Below are 20370 nucleotides of genomic sequence, written 5' to 3'. Positions count from 1 at the left end.
GCCCATCCTCCCATAGCTCCTTCCACCAGCCTACTCTTTTAGATATGTGTAGGGGTAAGGTGATTAGGTTTCAGGGTATATGATAGAGTAGCAGCAGTGTAAATTCTGATTGTATGTGAGTGTGTGTGCATGCGTGCAGGTGTAGAGTCAGTATAAATGTGTGTGCATGTTATGTGTGTGTTGGAGTGTCAGTGTGTGTAGAGTCCTTTGAGTGTGCATAGAGACAGTACAAAAATAAAATACAAGTGTCACCTCAGATAGTCTGTGTAGCCATTCTGTTAGTTATTTGGCAGTCTGATGGCTTGGGGATAGAAGCTGTTCAGGAGCCTGTTGGTGTCAAACTTAATTCACCGGTACCGCTTGCCGTGTGGAAGCAGAGAGAACAGTCTATGGCTTGGGTGGCTGAAGTCTAACGATTTTCCGGGCCTTCCTTTCAAACTGCCTGATATAAAGGTCCTGGATGGCAGGGAGCTCAGCCCCAGACATGTACCTGGCTGTCTGCACCACCATGCAATTGAGGGAGGTGCTGTTGCCATACCAATCAGTGATGCAGCCAGTCAAAATGCTCTCAATGATGCAGCTGTCCCTGAGTCCTAAGTTTGGTGACGAGCTTGGAGGGAACAATGGTGTTGCACGCTGAGCTCTTTATTTATTTTTTATTTTACCTTTATTTAACTAGGCAAGTCAGTTAAGAACAAATTCTTATTTTCAATGACGGCCTACTAGGGAACAGTGGGTTAACTGCCTTGTTCAGGGGCAGAACTTCAGATTTGTACCTTGTCAGCTTGGGGATTCGAACTTGCAACCTTTCGGTTACTAGTCCAACGCTCTAACCACTAGGATACCCTGCCGCTCTAGCATTCTCACATAGGTATTCCTCTTATCTAAGTGCGTGAGGGCAGTGTGGAGTGCAATTAAGATTGTGTTGTCTGTGGATCTTTTAGGGCAATATGCAAATTGGAGTGGGTCTAGGCCTAGGGTGTCTGGGATGATGGAGTTTTGTGTTCCATACCAGCCTTTCAAAGCACTTCATGATTACAGATGTGAGTGCTACAGGGTGGTAGTAATTGTGGCATGAAGCTTTAGAGTTCATTCCAATAGGAATGATGGTAGCCATTTTAAGACGTGGGGATTACAGACTGAAAATTACGGTTGAATATTACCATGAATATGCCTGCCACCTGATCTGCACATGCTCTGAGAACGCGCCCTGGAATACTGTCCACCCCTGCTGCTAGTTCTGACCTGATTAAAGACCTTACTCACTTCGACCTGGGAAAGAGAGATCACCAGGTTCTCTGGGTCAGTGGGGAGCCCTCACGCATGGTACGATGTTGTTATTGTGGAAGCGTGCATAAAATGCATTGAGTTCGTCTGGAAGAGAGGCATCATTGGGAGCTAGACTATGTAGGACCGGCATAGGCCAGTATAGACCAGCTTGGTCAGTATAGACCAGCATCACCAGCATACCCTACTAGTATTAGCTAGTCACCAGCATACAAGCATGAGCTGATCACCAGCTTGACCAGCTGGTCAGCCAGCTTAACCAGCTAGCTAGACCATGCTGGTCAGACCAGCATAGAATAGCATGGATCAGCATAAACCAGCATGGACCAGCTTGAAAATGTAGGCTGGTCTATCCTGTTTTTTAAAAGTAGGGTAGTTCTCATACACTGCTCAAAAAAGTAAAGGGAACACTTAAACAACACAATGTAACTCCAAGTCAATGACACTTCTGTGAAATCAAACTGTCCACTTAGGAAGCAACACTGATTGACAATAAATTTCACATGCTGTTGTGCAAATGGAATAGACAACAGGTGGAAATTATAGGCAATTAGCAAGACACCCCCAATAAAGGAGTGGTTCTGCAGGTGGTGACTACAGACCACTTCTCAGTTCCTATGCTTCCTGGCTGATGTTTTGGTCACTTTTGAATGCTGGCGGTGCTTTCACTCTAGTGGTAGCATGAGACGGAGTCTACAACCCACACAAGTGGCTCAGGTAGTGCAGCTCATCCAGGATGGCACATCAATGTGAGCTGTGGCAAGTAGGCTTGCTGTGTCTGTCAGCGTAATGTCCAGTGCATGGAGGCGCTACCAGGAGACAGGCCAGTACATCAGGAGATGTGGAGAAGGCCGTAGGAGGGCAACAACCTAGCAGCAGGAACGCTACCTCCGCCTTTGTGCAAGTAGGAGCATGGGGAGCACTGCCAGAGCCCTGCAAAATGACCTCCAGCAGGCCACAAATGTGCATGTGTCTGCTCAAACGGTCAGAAACAGACTCCATGAGGGTGGTATGAGGGCCCGACGTCCACAGGTGGGGGTTGTGCTTACAGCCCAACACCGTGCAGGACGTTTGGCATTTGCCAGAGAACACCAAGATTGGCAAATTCGCCACTGGCACCCTGTGCTCTTCACAGATGAAAGCAGGTTCACACTGAGCACATGACAGACGTGACTGAGTCTTGAGATGCCGTGGAGAACGTTCTGCTGCCTGCAACATCCTCCAGCATGACCGGTTTGGCGGTGGGTCAGTCATGGTGTGGGGTGGCATTTCTTTGGGGGGCTGCACAGCCCTCCATGTGCTCGCCAGAGGTAGCCTTACTGCCATTAGGTACCGAGATGAGATCCTCAGACCCCTTGTGAGACCATATGCTGGTGCGGTTGGCCCTGGTTCCTCCTAATGCAAGACAATGCTAGACCTCATGTGGCTGGAGTGTGTCAGCAGTTCCTGCAAGAGGAAGGCATTGATGCTATGGACTGGCTCGCCCGTTCCCCAGACCTGAATCCAATTGAGCACATCTGGGACATCATGTTTCGCTCCATCCACCAACGCCACGTTGCACCACAGACTGTCCAGGAGTTGGCGGATGCTTTAGTCCAGGTTTGGGAGGAGATCCCTCAGGAGACCATCCGCCACCTCATCAGGAGCATGCCCAGGCGTTGTAGGGAGGTCATACAGGCACGTGGAGGCTACACACACTACTCAGCCTCATTTTGACTTGTTATAAGGACATTACATCATGTAGTGTGGTTTTCCACTTTAATTTTGAGTGTGACTACAAATCCAGACCTCCATGGGTTGATAAATTTGATTTCCATTGATCATTTTTGTGTGATTTTGTTGTCAAGTATTTCATAAGAATATTTCATTCATTCAGATCTAGGATGTGTTATTTTAGTGTTCCCTTTATTTTTTTGAGCACTGTATAATTCTCCATATGGCAAGATGTGATGTATGCAGGCCTCAGTGTCAAGGATGGATGTAGATCAGGGGTACTCAACTACTATTTGGTAAGGCCACACATTTCCTAGGTGGCAAAAGGTCCAGATGGATATGTAATTTATCTTGTAGTAACAAACCCTCACCTCGCGACCCATGTGACCCCAAACTGTTCACAAACCTCTTGTTGGCAGAAAGAAAATGTTGCAGTTTGTAAGCTAATTTCCTGCAATTCAACACATTTTTCCATGGGGTGGAGATACATTTTTACATTTTTAAGGCTAATTTCCTGTAATTCTACTCATTTTGGCATGTCTTATGTGTGTTCATATGATACCTGAGTGACTCAAAAAAATCAATGGGAGTCGAGGTCACTGGTCACGTAATCCGGCCATGATAACTACAAGATTTAGATAGCTGGTTAGCCTCATTTACTTAGCAAACATGGGCTAGTTGGTCAACTGGACATTTTTGTCAGGTTATAAATAGCTCTCTGAGACCTGTCAGTGAAGGACTTAACAAGAGGAAAACTGCCCATGCACTACCACATGTCAAAATTTCATCTTGTGTTCTACTATTACAACTCCCAACAGCATTAAATTAAAAACCTGACTGAGTTCTTAAAAATAAAAACAATGAAGTTGGGACTCGCGGTCCTAATTTGACCCCGTTCTGTGTCCGGATCCGCACTACGGTCTGCCTGTTCAGTATGGCTGATGTAGATTATGTGATTGCAGAAAAGTGGGGGAAATGGCTGACATGGAGAATTCCCTGTCTCTTATTTCTTGTAGGCCTACAGAGTTTATATTTTAAACACCCTCTTTTTCAATTGTTAGAAACTTGGGGAGGATTGAAAATGATTTAATTGTACTTTTTCTTTCAGTGATTTATACAAAAAAGACAGTGAATGTTCCTTAGTGGTCAAATAACAGTTTTGATTTAAGTCCACATGAAAATCTATAGCAAGACATAAAAATTGCTGTCTAGCCATGAAAAGAATAATGGGCAAATATTGCACAATACAGTTTTGCAAAGCTCTTATGAGACTCATAGCTTTAATCACTGCCAAAGGTGTTTTTAACACGTGAATCCATATCTAATCAAGGTATTTTAGTGTTGTTTGTTTCTATTCATCTTTCAAAAATGAGAGATTTTTTAAAGAGTATTTTTGTGTAGATCGTTGACAAAAAAATGCTAATTAAATCCATTTTAATCCCACTTTGTTACACAATAAAATGGGAAGATATCCAAAGGGCTGTAGACTTTCTATAGGCACTGAATGAATTACGGGTAACTGCCAAAATAAAGGAAACAATTGAGTAAATGAGGAATACAAATTACTATAGCTATTATTTTACTATTGGCTAAATATAATGTAAACAATTTAGTACTTTGACCAACATATATCCTAATCCCAATATGCACTATAAATATTGCGAGCTTCTAATGGATTACAGGTACCTCTGATTAATTTTGTATCATACATTTTGTATCTCGTGCTTTAATGTTGCGCTTTGCCCATAAACATTTCTCTGGCACATTTGCAGGTTCTGAGATGCCTTTATTTTTTACCTGCGGTGTCCAAACAAATCTTCAAAGACATACAGAAGACAGAAGAGAAAACTCTAAGTGAGTTATAGCTTGAATAAAACCCACTAGTTATCTCATCTGTGAATGTCATGCAAACACATCTCTAGTCGGGTGTGCTAGCCAGCAGATGGCACTGTTGTTATGGCTTTGTTATGACTGACCATTTTGTCTGAGTTTCCTGTTTTTATCACATCTGTTGAGACAACACAACACAACACAACTCCCATTGGACTGAAGACTGTTCCATTAATTGTATCAGCCAGCCATATTCTCCCTTCAACATTTTGGACATGGATTTAATTCTAAACTATTTTTTGTAATTTCTCTCTTTACTTTGCACCACTGGTATTTCCTCTCTTGCCCCCTGAGATTAACACACACTGGTTTAGTCATCACCAGTAGACTATGTTTGTATCAGAGACCAGACTTTGAATAATGGCCTCTGGATCAAAGAGATCGAAATGAACTCCTCCTTTCCAAGCCAAATGTTGAACGTCTTTGAAAACATATTTCAAGAAAAGATGACCAAGTGCTGATTTATAACCTGAATCTTTCCTGTGAATATAGTATACCCTATAGCAGGCTTCCTGAGAATTAAAAATATAAAAAATCCTGGCATGCTATTGCACAAGAGGGAGGACTGCAGAAGGCATTGCATGATGTGGGCTAGGGAGAGATAGTATGCCTAGGCTATTCTATGCCCTTCATGATGTCAGTAGCTACACTCCTCTTCATTGAGGTCAAGCCCTTACCTTCTCCAGAAGCTGTCAGCCTACTCCTCTCTTACTGTCTTCATGATAATTAAGGAAATAAAAGCAAATTGCGAATTCACTTTTCATTATCCTGTCTCTGTGGAATTATTTAGCAATAAGGGCTTCCGAGTGGCTCAGCGGTCTAAGGCACTGCATCTCAGTGCAAGAGGGGTCATTGCAGTACCTGGTTCAAATCCAGGCTGCATTACATCCGGCTGTGATTGGGGGTCCCATAAGGTGGCGCATAATTGGCCCAGCGTCTTCCGGGGTAGGCCATCATTGTAAATAAGAATTTGTTTTTAACTGATTTGCCTAGTTAAATAAAGGTTACATTTAAAAAAATAAGATCCTATTTTAGGCCTATAGCTTATTTAAAACCAGATAAAGAAATGATTCTAACTCCATCACTGTTTTTGTATGTTTTCTTTGCAGTTGCTGATGATCTGCTCATTGCATGAGTGTTACTGTACCTTTCACCTCTATTTGACTTGGGATTCTTCTCATGGTGTTGCACCAGACCCTTTCTCATCATGGACACACCTTGTTTTACCAATAATCACATTTACCATTCCGGACATCTTTTTTGCCAATCCTACACACGTCACATTTAAGGTCACTAAAAATAGTTTGGAACACTCCACGACAATCAAAATACACCACAACACAATAGTCATAGCTTTTTGTAGAGGTGATCCTTCTAAAAACGGTCTCACGTTACTGATACTGAGTGAGTGTGTTTTATTGGGGAAACTGGTGGATGAGTGAATGGCCTTTTGTGGCCACAGTGAGATGGAGATGCCGTCACTGTCACCTAAACAGACATACCCTCCCTTATTGGTTGGCTGGTTGGTGAGGCATTTCCTGATGTAGTGGGTGCTGTGGCCATAGCTGTGGCTGGGTCACATCCTGTCCTGTGTTTTGTTCATCCTGAAGGGTAATTTGTCTGGTTTAGTATTTTCTCCATTAAAAGAGCTAGCCTTAATATGGGTCCCTCTCCCTGCCTGTCCCCTGTCCCTGTCTCTCTCCCAGGATAAGGTTTGTGTTTGGCTCCTGTGCCCCGCAGTCCCTGGATCTGGTGGACCAGCGCTCTGTCACCTGTGTCTCATCCTCCAGTGGATGGACAGCATATCAGGTGAACATCTGCTACCCACTTTGTACTATGGTTTAATACTGGTGACCGATATCCCGACGGTTACCGTGGACTTAGTCAGCTCCAAAATTATTAGCACCCTTGAAAAAGACGAACATAAAATACTATATGAAATAAATAATACAAACTCAGCTATATTGTATTCAGAAAAAGGATAAATTATATTATTTTATACCGATACAGTTGCTCAGAGAAAAATATTTTGTTGAACATGTACAAAATTATTTTCATCCATAAAGATTGGGTCATTGTCCTGTTGATTGGGTCATTGTCCTGTTGAAAATCAAATAATAGTCCCACTAAGCACAACCCAGATGGGATGGAGTATCGCTGCAGAATGCTGTGGTAGCCATGCTGGTAAAGTGTGCCTTGAATTCTAAATAAATCACAGTGTCACCAGCAAAGCACCATCACACCTCCTCCTCCATGCTTCACTTTAGTAGTGGTTTCTTTGCAGCAATTCAACCATGATGGCCTGATTCACATAGTCTCCTCTGAACAGTTGATGTTGAGATGTGTCCAGTTACTTGAACTCTGTGAAGCATTTATTTGGGCTGCGATTTCTGAGGCTTGTAACTCTAATGAACTTATCCTCTGCAGCAGAGGCAACTGGGTCTTACTTTCCTGTGGAGGTCCTCATAAGAGCCAGTTTCATCATAGTGCTTGATGGTTTTTGAGACTTCACTTGAAGAAACTTTCAAAGGTCTTGAAATTTTCCAGATTGACTGACTTGCATATCTTAAAGTAATGATAGACCGTCATTTCTCTTTGCTTATTTTAGCTGTTCTTGCCATAATATGGACTTGGTGTTTTACCAAATAGGACTATCTTCTGTATACCAACCCTACCTTGTCACAACACAACTGATTGGCTCACACACATTAAGAAGGAAAGAAATCCCCCAAATTAACTTTTAATAAGGCACACATGTTAATTGCATTCCAGGTGACTACCTCATGAAGCTGGTTGAGAGAATGCCAAGAGTGTGCAAAGCTGTCATCAAGGCAAAGGGTGGCTACTTTGAAGAATGTAAAATATATTTTGATTTGTTTTATCTTTTGGTTACTACATGATTCCATATGGGTTATTTCATTGATTTGTTTTATCTTTTGGTTACTACATGATTCCATATGGGTTATTTCATTGATTTGTTTTATCTTTTGGTTACTACATGATTCCATATGGGTTATTTCATAGATTTTTTTTCTTTCTTTAGGGGGTAGATCAGCTTTAATATTGCAGATAGATTGTAGCCTGCATCACTTCAAATTCCCCATATATTTTTTGGCAAATATATACATACATACACATACATACAGTATATACACATGCCTTTTTTATATATATATATTTATATTTCCTTTATTACCCTCCAACCCTTCCACCCCTCCCCCAGTTGGAGCAAACTAGTGAACAACAACGCTTAGGCCTGTATTTCCAGCTTATACATACTGTACTGTATACATTTTATGGACACAGTCTATTTTACAATAGATTTATTTTGTTTGTTTTTAATTCTTGTCCTTCCTCTACCCTCAACCTCTCCTATATATTTATGATGTCCACCTGGTTCTATTTGCCATATCTTTCAAACTGTGCTCTTTCAAACAAGTTGTTAACATATATTGCTGTGTTTATTCTCATGGAAAAGCAGCAGAATCCATAAACGTTCCCTACAGTACCAGTCCCAGACTCCCTGTAGGTCATGTTGTCTTGGCTGATAGCAGGGCCTGTCCAGTCCAGTCAGTGTAGTTCAGTTTGTGGTCATTGTGACTTAAGTTTCCTGTAAATGCCTTCGACTGCTTTTATATAATGGGACAGAAAAAACACAATGAGGCTAAATACAGACAGTGGTTTCTGTTTCTTTAGGAGAAATTGTTTTATCCCCTTTCCCTCAAGGTTTTGGTGACCTCTGTGGTAAAATGATGTGATGTTTATTCAAAATGATTAAGCTATAATATGATGTGGTTCCGGGCACAAATTCAGTTCTACATTTAAAAAGAAATGTCAATATTTTTAATGATGTGATTAAAACATATGTGTGAGTGAAAAGAAAGCACAAATCCTACCACGCAGATAAAGTGTTGGAAAGCCTTAAAAGAAACAAGAAGATAAGTCTTCCAATCACACCATTTACAACATATAGTCAGGTCAAAAGTTATTTGATTCCATGATAGAGATGAGCCAAAAGACTGTATAAATGAAAATCCCCTATTTGTATTACTTTTTCATTACTTAAGACACATTCTAAAATGTGTTATGAGATTGGAGAACACGTTGGGAGAGATCTCAGAACATTCCTCCATACAGAATCTTTCCAGATCCTTGATATCCTTCATCTGCGCTACACCGCTGGTGTGCTTGGCCAAAGACCTCTATTTTTGTGTCATATGACCATAAGCACCGGTTCAATCCAAGTGCCATTGTAGGCGGATCTATGGTCAGATGTTAAGGGGATATTTTGCTTCTACTGGTTGAACCCCATTGAAAACCTGTGGTTTGAATTGAAGAGGGCAGTCCATAAGTGAAGATGAAGGATATCAAGGATCTGGAAAGATTCTGCACAGCATCAGTGAGCTGTGCTGTCTTCCAATATATTTGGAGTAACTCATCACCGTGGCTTTGTTGTTCTTTAAAAACATAAACCCCCAAAATCATGAAATGCTAGCTATGTCATTTCTTTAGATAACTTTTTTATCCTCCTGTCTTTTACTTTTGACCACTAATCTTTAGGGAGGATGTGATTTGAGAGCAAATGTCACCTAGCTATTGTTTTCAATCTACCCCTCCCCTGGACATTTCTGTCCATGGAGGAAAGGAGGTCATTCAGAAGTATTGGGACACATCCCGGGGGAGGAAGTGCGTAAATGTGTGGGTGTTTGTGTTTGGGATAACCTGATCTTCATTTAGGTTAGGGTGCCTTGTTTTGTGGTCTCAGGGGGAGGGTACACCATATTTGGGCAGGTGAGATTCAAGGTTTCCTCTGATTCAGTATTGGAAGACCTTTTGTTTCTCTCCTCCCCTGAATTCTTAGTCAGGAGGAAATAGTTTGTCCTTCTCTGAATTTAATTGAACTTTGGTCTCCAGGGGATTTTAATCAACCCGTCAATTACATTATAATGGGCAATACAACAATGTAACCTGGGGCAACTGTCCAAGTGGTACAACGTTGAATGTCATGGTGTTGTTCATGGTGGTGGAGGATTGTTAGGTCTTACCAGCAGACTTTCCCACCTTCCTGTTACTCTGGTTCTGTTTCCTAGTTTTTCCCGGTTCTGACCATTCTGCAGATCATTCTGCCTGTCCTGACCCCGTGCCAGTCTGCCGTCCTGTACCTGCCTGACTCTGATCTGATTACGAACCTCTGCCTGCCCTGACCCTGAGCCTGCCTGCCGTCCTGTACCTGCCTGACTCTGACCTGATCACAAACCTCGACCTGCCCTTTGTCTGCTCATTGTTTCTAATAAATAGAGAACTGTACTATCTGCCTCCCGTGTCTGCATCTGGGTCATATCCTAAGTCGTGATAATGTCAGCCCTGGCTAGAGGCTCCTATAGTTCTAGTGTGGGACACTAACTGATAGTAGCCATGTTGCCTCTCTCATGAGTTTGTTTTACATAAACAAGAGGTTGATAAATGCGACTCCTGCTTTCCCTTCTCCTCTTCTTCTCTTCTGCTATCCCTTCTCATTTCCCAGTGTTCAGTTACACATATGGTAGTTAGTTACAGTGGGGCAAAAAAGTATTTAGTCAGCCACCAATTGTGAAAGTTCTCCCGCTTAAAAAGATGAGAGAGGCCTGTAATTTTCATCATAGGTACACTTCAACTATGACAGACAAAATGAGAAAAAAAATCCAGAAATTCACATTGTAGGATTTGTAATGAATTTATTTGCAAATTATGGTGGAAAATAAGTATTTGGTCACCTGCAAACAAGCAAGATAGACCTGTAACTTCTTCTTTAAGAGGCTCCTCTGTCCTCCACTCGTTACCTGTATTAATGGTGTTATGCAGGTGAATGAGGACCCAAAAGCGACTTGGCGAAAACAGAGTCTTTAATCCAGTTTAAGGAAATAGAAATACTCCTAGACAAATCGGAGCGGTAAATAAAGCATAAGAAACAATTTCACTCGTAATCACGAGAACTGACTGGAGACTCGATAATGAACTGCAGGTTGCCTCGGGAAGGCACTTGACCGTAGCAGACTCAGACACCTGCTCACCACGCAGCATCTGAGGGAAACACGACACGACAGGGCGATACAAAGACACAGCACGGTGAACAGTATACAAGGATCCGACAGGACAGAAACGGAAAACAAGGGGAGAAATAGGGACTCTAATCAGGGGAAAAGATAGGGAACAGGTGTGGGAAGACTAAATGATTGATTAGGGGAATAGGAACAGCTGGGAGCAGGAACGGAACGATAGAGAGAAGAGAGAGAGAGAGGGAGAGAGAAAAAAGGGAACGAACCTAAAAAGACCAGCAGGGGGAAAACGAACAGAAGGAAAAGCAAAATGACAAGACAATATAAGACAAAACATGAAAGTACCCCCCCACTCACCGAGCGCCTCCTGGCGCACTCGAGGAGGAATCCTGGCGGCAACGGAGGAAATCATCAATCAGTGAACGGTCCAGCACGTCCCGAGACGGAACCCAACTCCTCTCCTCAGGACCGTAACCCTCCCAATCCACTAAGTATTGGTGACCCCGTCCCCGAGAACGCATGTCCATGATCCTACGTACCTTGTAAATAGGTGCGCTCTCGACAAGGACGGGAGGGGGGAGGGAAGACGAACGGGGTGCGAAGAAAGGGCTTGACACAGGAGACATGGAAGACAGGATGGACGCGACGAAGATGTCGCGGAAGAAGCAGTCGCACAGCGACAGGATTGACGACCTGGGAGACACGGAACGGACCAATGAACAGCGGAGTCAACTTACAAGAAGCTGTCGTAAGAGGAAGGTTGCGAGTGGAAAGCCACACTCTCTGGACGCAACAATACCTTGGACTCTTAATCCTACGTTTATTGGCGGCTCTCACAGTCTGTGCCCTGTAACGGCAAAGTGCAGACCTCACCCTCCTCCAGGTGCGCTCACAACGTTGGACAAACGCTTGAGCGGAGGGAACGCTGGACTCGGCAAGCTGGGATGAGAACAGAGGAGGCTGGTGACCCAGACTACTCTGAAACGGAGATAACCCGGTAGCAGACGAAGGAAGCGAGTTGTGAGCGTATTCTGCCCAGGGGAGCTGTTCTGCCCAAGACGCAGGGTTTCTGAAAGAAAGGCTGCGTAGTATGCGACCAATCGTCTGATTGGCCCTCTCTGCTTGACCGTTAGACTGGGGATGAAACCCGGAAGAGAGACTGACGGACGCACCAATCAAACGACAGAACTCCCTCCAAAACTGTGACGTGAATTGCGGACCTCTGTCTGAAACGGCGTCTAACGGGAGGCCATGAATTCTGAACACATTCTCGATGATGATTTGTGCCGTCTCCTTAGCGGAAGGAAGTTTAGCGAGAGGAATGAAATGTGCCGCCTTACAGAACCTATCGACAACCGTAAGAATCACAGTCTTCCCCGCAGACAAAGGCAGACCGGTAATGAAGTCTAGGGCGATGTGAGACCATGGTCGAGAAGGAATGGGAGCGGTCTGAGACGACCGGCAGGAGGAGAGTTACCTGACTTAGTCTGCGCGCAGTCCGAACAAGCAGCCACGAAACGGCGCGTGTCACGCTCCTGAGTCGGCCACCAAAAGCGCTGGCGAATAGAAGCAAGAGTGCCTCGAACACCGGGATGACCAGCTAACTTGGCAGAGTGAGCCCACTGAAGAACAGCCAGACGAGTGGAAACAGGAACGAAAAGAAGGTTACTAGGACAAGCGCGCGGCGACGCAGTGTGCGTGAGTGCTTGCTTAACCTGTCTTTCAATTCCCAGACTGTCAACCCGACAACACGCCCATAAGGAAGAATCCCTCGGGATCAGTAGAAGCCACAGAAGAACTAAAAGACGGGATAAGGCATCAGGCTTGGTGTTCTTGCTACCCGGACGGTAAGAAATCACAAACTCGAAACGAGCGAAAAATAACGCCCAACGAGCTTGACGAGCATTAAGTCGTTTGGCAGAACGGATGTACTCAAGGTTCTTATGGTCTGTCCAAACGACAAAAGGAACGGTCGCCCCCTCCAACCACTGTCGCCATTCGCCTAGGGCTAAGCGGATGGCGAGCAGTTCGCGGTTACCCACATCATAGTTGCGTTCAGATGGCGACAGGCGATGAGAAAAATAAGCGCAAGGATGAACCTTATCGTCAGACTGGAAGCGCTGGGATAGAATGGCTCCCACGCCTACCTCTGAAGCGTCAACCTCGACAATGAATTGTCTAGTGACGTCAGGAGTAACGAGGATAGGAGCGGACGTAAAACGTTCTTTTAGAAGATCAAAAGCTCCCTGGGCGGAACCGGACTACTTAAAACACGTCTTGACAGAAGTAAGAGCTGTGAGAGGGGCAGCAACTTGACCGAAATTACGAATGAAACGCCGATAGAAATTAGCGAAACCTAGAAAGCGCTGCAACTCGACACGTGACCTTGGAACGGGCCACTCACTGACAGCTTGGACCTTAGCGGAATCCATCTGAATGCCTTCAGCGGAAATAACGGAACCGAGAAAAGTAACGGAGGAGACATGAAAAGAGCACTTCTCAGCCTTCACGTAGAGACAATTCTCTAAAAGGCGCTGGAGAACACGTCGAACGTGCTGAACATGAATCTCGAGTGACGGTGAAAAAATCAGGATATCGTCAAGGTAGACAAAAACAAAGATGTTCAGCATGTCTCTCAGAACATCATTAACTAATGCCTGAAAAACAGCTGGCGCATTGGCGAGACCAAACGGCAGAACCCGGTACTCAAAATGCCCTAACGGAGTGTTAAACGCCGTTTTCCACTCGTCCCCCTCTCTGATGCGCACGAGATGGTAAGCGTTACGAAGGTCCAACTTAGTAAAGCACCTGGCTCCCTGCAGAATCTCGAAGGCTGATGACATAAGGGGAAGCGGATAACGATTCTTAACCGTTATGTCATTCAGCCCTCGATAATCACGCAGGGGCGTAGAGTACCGTCCTTTTCTTAACAAAAAAACCCCGCCCCGGCCGGAGAGGAAGAAGGCACTATGGTACCGGCGTCAAGAGACACAGACAAATAATCCTCGAGAGCCTTACGTTCGGGAGCCGACAGAGAGTATAGTCTACCCCGAGGAGGAGTGGTCCCCGGAAGGAGATCAATACTACAATCATACGACCGGTGAGGAGGAAGGGAGTTGGCTCGGGACCGACTGAAAGACCGTGCGCAGATCATGATATTCCTCCGGCACTCCTGTCAAATCGCCAGGTTCCTCCTGAGAAGTGGGGACAGAAGAAATGGGAGGGATGGCAGACATTAAACACTTCACATGACAAGAAACGTTCCAGGATAGGATAGAATTACTAGACCAATTAATAGAAGGATTATGACATACTAGCCAGGGATGACCCAAAACAACAGGTGTAAAAGGTGAACGAAAAATCAAAAAAGAAATAGTCTCACTGTGGTTACCAGATACTGTGAGGGTTAAAGGTAGTGTCTCAAATCTGATACTGGGAAGATGACTACCATCTAAGGCGAACATGGGCGTAGGCTTGTCTAACTGTCTGAAAGGAATGTCATGTTTCCGAGCCCATGCTTCGTCCATGAAACAACCCTCAGCCCCAGAGTCTATCAAGGCACTGCATGTAGCACCCGAACCGGTCCAGCGTAGATGGACCGACATAGTAGTACAGGATCTAGATGGAGAGACCTGAGTAGTAGCGCTCACCAGTAGCCCTCCGCTTACTGATGAGCTCTGGCTTTACTGGACATGAATTGACAAAATGTCCATCAAATCCGCAATAGAGGCACAGGCGGTTGGTGATCCTCCGTTCCCTCTCCTTAGTCGAGATGCAAATACCTCCCAGCTGCATGGGCTCAGTCTCTGAGCCAGAGGAGGGAGATGGTTGCGATGCGGAGCAGGGAAACACCGTTGACGCGAGCTCTCTTCCACGAGCTTGGTGACGAAGATCTACCCGTCGTTCTATGCGGATGGCGAGAGCAATCAAAGAGTCCACACTGGAAGGAACCTCCCGGGAGAGAATCTCATCTTTAACCACTGCGTGGAGTCCCTCCAGAAAACGAGCGAGCAGCGCCGGCTCGTTCCAGTCACTAGAGGCAGCAAGAGTGCGAAACTCTATAGAGTAATCCGTTATGGATCGATCACCTTGGCATAGGGAAGCCAGGGCCCTAGAAGCCTCCCTACCAAAAACTGAACGGTCAAAAACCCGAATCATCTCCTCTTTAAAGTTCTGGTAATTGTTTGAACAATCAGCCCTTGCCTCCCAGATAGCTGTGCCCCACTCTCGAGCCCGGCCAGTAAGGAGTGAAATGACGTAAGCAACCCGAGCTCTCTCTCTAGAGTATGTGTTGGGTTGGAGAGAGAACACAATATCACACTGGGTGAGAAAGGAGCGGCACTCCTTGGGCTGCCCGGAGTAGCAAGGTGGGTTATTAACCCTAGGTTCCGGAGGCTCGGCAGACCAGGAAGTAACAGGTGGCACGAGACGAAGACTCTGGAACTGTCCAGAGAGGTCGGAAACCTGAGCGGCCAGGTTCTCCATCGCATGACGAGCAGCAGACAATTCCTGCTCGTGTCTGCCGAGCATGGCTCCTTGGATCTCGACGGCAGTGTTACGAGCGTCTGTAGTCGCTGGGTCCATTCTTAGGTCGGATCCTTCTGTTATGCAGGTGAATGAGGACCCAAAAGCGACTTGGCGAAAACAGAGTCTTTAATCCAGTTTAAGGAAATAGAAATACTCCTAGACAAATCGGAGCGGTAAATAAAGCATAAGAAACAATTTCACTCGTAATCACGAAAACTGACTGGAGACTCGATAATGAACTGCAGGTTGCCTCGGGAAGGCACTTGACCGTAGCAGACTCAGACACCTGCTCACCACGCAGCATCTGAGGGAAACACGACACGACAGGGCGATACAAAGACACAGCACGGTGAACAGTATACAAGGATCCGACAGGACAGAAACGGAAAACAAGGGGAGAAATAGGGACTCTAATCAGGGGAAAAGATAGGGAACAGGTGTGGGAAGACTAAATGATTGATTAGGGGAATAGGAACAGCTGGGAGCAGGAACGGAACGATAGAGAGAAGAGAGAGAGAGAGGGAGAGAGAAAAAGGGAACGAACCTAAAAGACCAGCAGGGGGAAAACGAACAGAAGGAAAAGCAAAATGACAAGACAATATAAGACAAAACATGAAAGTACCCCCCACTCACCGAGCGCCTCCTGGCGCACTCGAGGAGGAATCCTGGCGGCAACGGAGGAAATCATCAATCAGTGAACGGTCCAGCACGTCCCGAGACGGAACCCAACTCCTCTCCTCAGGACCGTAACCCTCCCAATCCACTAAGTATTGGTGACCCCGTCCCGAGAACGCATGTCCATGATCCTACGTACCTTGTAAATAGGTGCGCTCTCGACAAGGACGGGAGGGGGGGAGGGAAGACGAACGGGGGTGCGAAGAAAGGGCTTGACACAGGAGACATGGAAGACAGGATGGACGCGACGAAGATGTCGCGGAAGAAGCAGTCGCACAGCGACAGGATTGACGACCTGGGAGACACGGAACGGACCAATGAACAGCGGAGTCAACTTACAAGAAGCTGTCGTAAGAGGAAGGTTGCGAGTGGAAAGCCACACTCTCTGGACGCAACAATACCTTGGACTCTTAATCCTACGTTTATTGGCGGCTCTCACAGTCTGTGCCCTGTAACGGCAAAGTGCAGACCTCACCCTCCTCCAGGTGCGCTCACAACGTTGGACAAACGCTTGAGCGGAGGGAACGCTGGACTCGGCAAGCTGGGATGAGAACAGAGGAGGCTGGTGACCCAGACTACTCTGAAACGGAGATAACCCGGTAGCAGACGAAGGAAGCGAGTTGTGAGCGTATTCTGCCCAGGGGAGCTGTTCTGCCCAAGACGCAGGGTTTCTGAAAGAAAGGCTGCGTAGTATGCGACCAATCGTCTGATTGGCCCTCTCTGCTTGACCGTTAGACTGGGGATGAAACCCGGAAGAGAGACTGACGGACGCACCAATCAAACGACAGAACTCCCTCCAAAACTGTGACGTGAATTGCGGACCTCTGTCTGAAACGGCGTCTAACGGGAGGCCATGAATTCTGAACACATTCTCGATGATGATTTGTGCCGTCTCCTTAGCGGAAGGAAGTTTAGCGAGAGGAATGAAATGTGCCGCCTTACAGAACCTATCGACAACCGTAAGAATCACAGTCTTCCCCGCAGACAAAGGCAGACCGGTAATGAAGTCTAGGGCGATGTGAGACCATGGTCGAGAAGGAATGGGGAGCGGTCTGAGACGACCGGCAGGAGGAGAGTTACCTGACTTAGTCTGCGCGCAGTCCGAACAAGCAGCCACGAAACGGCGCGTGTCACGCTCCTGAGTCGGCCACCAAAAGCGCTGGCGAATAGAAGCAAGAGTGCCTCGAACACCGGGATGACCAGCTAACTTGGCAGAGTGAGCCCACTGAAGAACAGCCAGACGAGTGGAAACAGGAACGAAAAGAAGGTTACTAGGACAAGCGCGCGGCGACGCAGTGTGCGTGAGTGCTTGCTTAACCTGTCTTTCAATTCCCCAGACTGTCAACCCGACAACACGCCCATAAGGAAGAATCCCCTCGGGATCAGTAGAAGCCACAGAAGAACTAAAAAGACGGGATAAGGCATCAGGCTTGGTGTTCTTGCTACCCGGACGGTAAGAAATCACAAACTCGAAACGAGCGAAAAATAACGCCCAACGAGCTTGACGAGCATTAAGTCGTTTGGCAGAACGGATGTACTCAAGGTTCTTATGGTCTGTCCAAACGACAAAGGAACAGTCGCCCCCTCCAACCACTGTCGCCATTCGCCTAGGGCTAAGCGGATGGCGAGCAGTTCGCGGTTACCCACATCATAGTTGCGTTCAGATGGCGACAGGCGATGAGAAAAATAAGCGCAAGGATGAACCTTATCGTCAGACTGGAAGCGCTGGGATAGAATGGCTCCCACGCCTACCTCTGAAGCGTCAACCTCGACAATGAATTGTCTAGTGACGTCAGGAGTAACGAGGATAGGAGCGGACGTAAAACGTTCTTTTAGAAGATCAAAAGCTCCCTGGGCGGAACCGGACTACTTAAAACACGTCTTGACAGAAGTAAGAGCTGTGAGAGGGGCAGCAACTTGACTGAAATTACGAATGAAACGCCGATAGAAATTAGCGAAACCTAGAAAGCGCTGCAACTCGACACGTGACCTTGGAACGGGCCACTCACTGACAGCTTGGACCTTAGCGGAATCCATCTGAATGCCTTCAGCGGAAATAACGGAACCGAGAAAAGTAACGGAGGAGACATGAAAGAGCACTTCTCAGCCTTCACGTAGAGACAATTCTCTAAAAGGCGCTGGAGAACACGTCGAACGTGCTGAACATGAATCTCGAGTGACGGTGAAAAAATCAGGATATCGTCAAGGTAGACAAAAACAAAGATGTTCAGCATGTCTCTCAGAACATCATTAACTAATGCCTGAAAAACAGCTGGCGCATTGGCGAGACCAAACGGCAGAACCCGGTACTCAAAATGCCCTAACGGAGTGTTAAACGCCGTTTTCCACTCGTCCCCCCTCTCTGATGCGCACGAGATGGTAAGCGTTACGAAGGTCCAACTTAGTAAAGCACCTGGCTCCCTGCAGAATCTCGAAGGCTGATGACATAAGGGGAAGCGGATAACGATTCTTAACCGTTATGTCATTCAGCCCTCGATAATCCACGCAGGGGCGTAGAGTACCGTCCTTTTTCTTAACAAAAAAAAACCCCGCCCCGGCCGGAGAGGAAGAAGGCACTATGGTACCGGCGTCAAGAGACACAGACAAATAATCCTCGAGAGCCTTACGTTCGGGAGCCGACAGAGAGTATAGTCTACCCCGAGGAGGAGTGGTCCCCGGAAGGAGATCAATACTACAATCATACGACCGGTGAGGAGGAAGGGAGTTGGCTCGGGACCGACTGAAGACCGTGCGCAGATCATGATATTCCTCCGGCACTCCTGTCAAATCGCCAGGTTCCTCCTGAGAAGTGGGGACAGAAGAAATGGGAGGGATGGCAGACATTAAACACTTCACATGACAAGAAACGTTCCAGGATAGGATAGAATTACTAGACCAATTAATAGAAGGATTATGACATACTAGCCAGGGATGACCCAAAACAACAGGTGTAAAAGGTGAACGAAAAATCAAAAAAGAAATAGTCTCACTGTGGTTACCAGATACTGTGAGGGTTAAAGGTAGTGTCTCAAATCTGATACTGGGAAGATGACTACCATCTAAGGCGAACATGGGCGTAGGCTTGTCTAACTGTCTGAAAGGAATGTCATGTTTCCGAGCCCATGCTTCGTCCATGAAACAACCCTCAGCCCCAGAGTCTATCAAGGCACTGCATGTAGCACCCGAACCGGTCCAGCGTAGATGGACCGACATAGTAGTACAGGATCTAGATGGAGAGACCTGAGTAGTAGCGCTCACCAGTAGCCCTCCGCTTACTGATGAGCTCTGGCTTTACTGGACATGAATTGACAAAATGTCCATCAAATCCGCAATAGAGGCACAGGCGGTTGGTGATCCTCCGTTCCCTCTCCTTAGTCGAGATGCGAATACCTCCCAGCTGCATGGGCTCAGTCTCTGAGCCAGAGGAGGGAGATGGTTGCGATGCGGAGCAGGGAAACACCGTTGACGCGAGCTCTCTTCCACGAGCTTGGTGACGAAGATCTACCCGTCGTTCTATGCGGATGGCGAGAGCAATCAAAGAGTCCACACTGGAAGGAACCTCCCGGGAGAGAATCTCATCTTTAACCACTGCGTGGAGTCCCTCCAGAAAACGAGCGAGCAGCGCCGGCTCGTTCCAGTCACTAGAGGCAGCAAGAGTGCGAAACTCTATAGAGTAATCCGTTATGGATCGATCACCTTGGCATAGGGAAGCCAGGGCCCTAGAAGCCTCCCTACCAAAAACTGAACGGTCAAAAACCCGAATCATCTCCTCTTTAAAGTTCTGGTAATTGTTTGAACAATCAGCCCTTGCCTCCCAGATAGCTGTGCCCCACTCTCGAGCCCGGCCAGTAAGGAGTGAAATGACGTAAGCAACCCGAGCTCTCTCTAGAGTATGTGTTGGGTTGGAGAGAGAACACAATATCACACTGGGTGAGAAAGGAGCGGCACTCCTTGGGCTGCCCGGAGTAGCAAGGTGGGTTATTAACCCTAGGTTCCGGAGGCTCGGCAGACCAGGAAGTAACAGGTGGCACGAGACGAAGACTCTGGAACTGTCCAGAGAGGTCGGAAACCTGAGCGGCCAGGTTCTCCATCGCATGACGAGCAGCAGACAATTCCTGCTCGTGTCTGCCGAGCATGGCTCCTTGGATCTCGACGGCAGTGTTACGAGCGTCTGTAGTCGCTGGGTCCATTCTTAGGTCGGATCCTTCTGTTATGCAGGTGAATGAGGACCCAAAAGCGACTT

General features: G+C 46.4%; 1 pseudogene; it reads left to right on the top strand.

Annotated features, from left to right (window-relative positions):
• The first annotated feature begins 3236 nt into the window (after positions 1 to 3236).
• LOC123990712 overlaps positions 3237 to 20370 on the top strand; it is a 43601-nt pseudogene continuing 26467 nt past the window's right edge.

This window comes from Oncorhynchus gorbuscha, linkage group LG02 (genome assembly GCF_021184085.1).
Source record: "Oncorhynchus gorbuscha isolate QuinsamMale2020 ecotype Even-year linkage group LG02, OgorEven_v1.0, whole genome shotgun sequence".
NCBI classification, from domain to species: Eukaryota; Metazoa; Chordata; class Actinopteri; order Salmoniformes; family Salmonidae; genus Oncorhynchus; species Oncorhynchus gorbuscha.
Note: the sequence above shows the minus strand (reverse complement) of the source record. Positions and strands in the feature narration are given on the sequence as shown.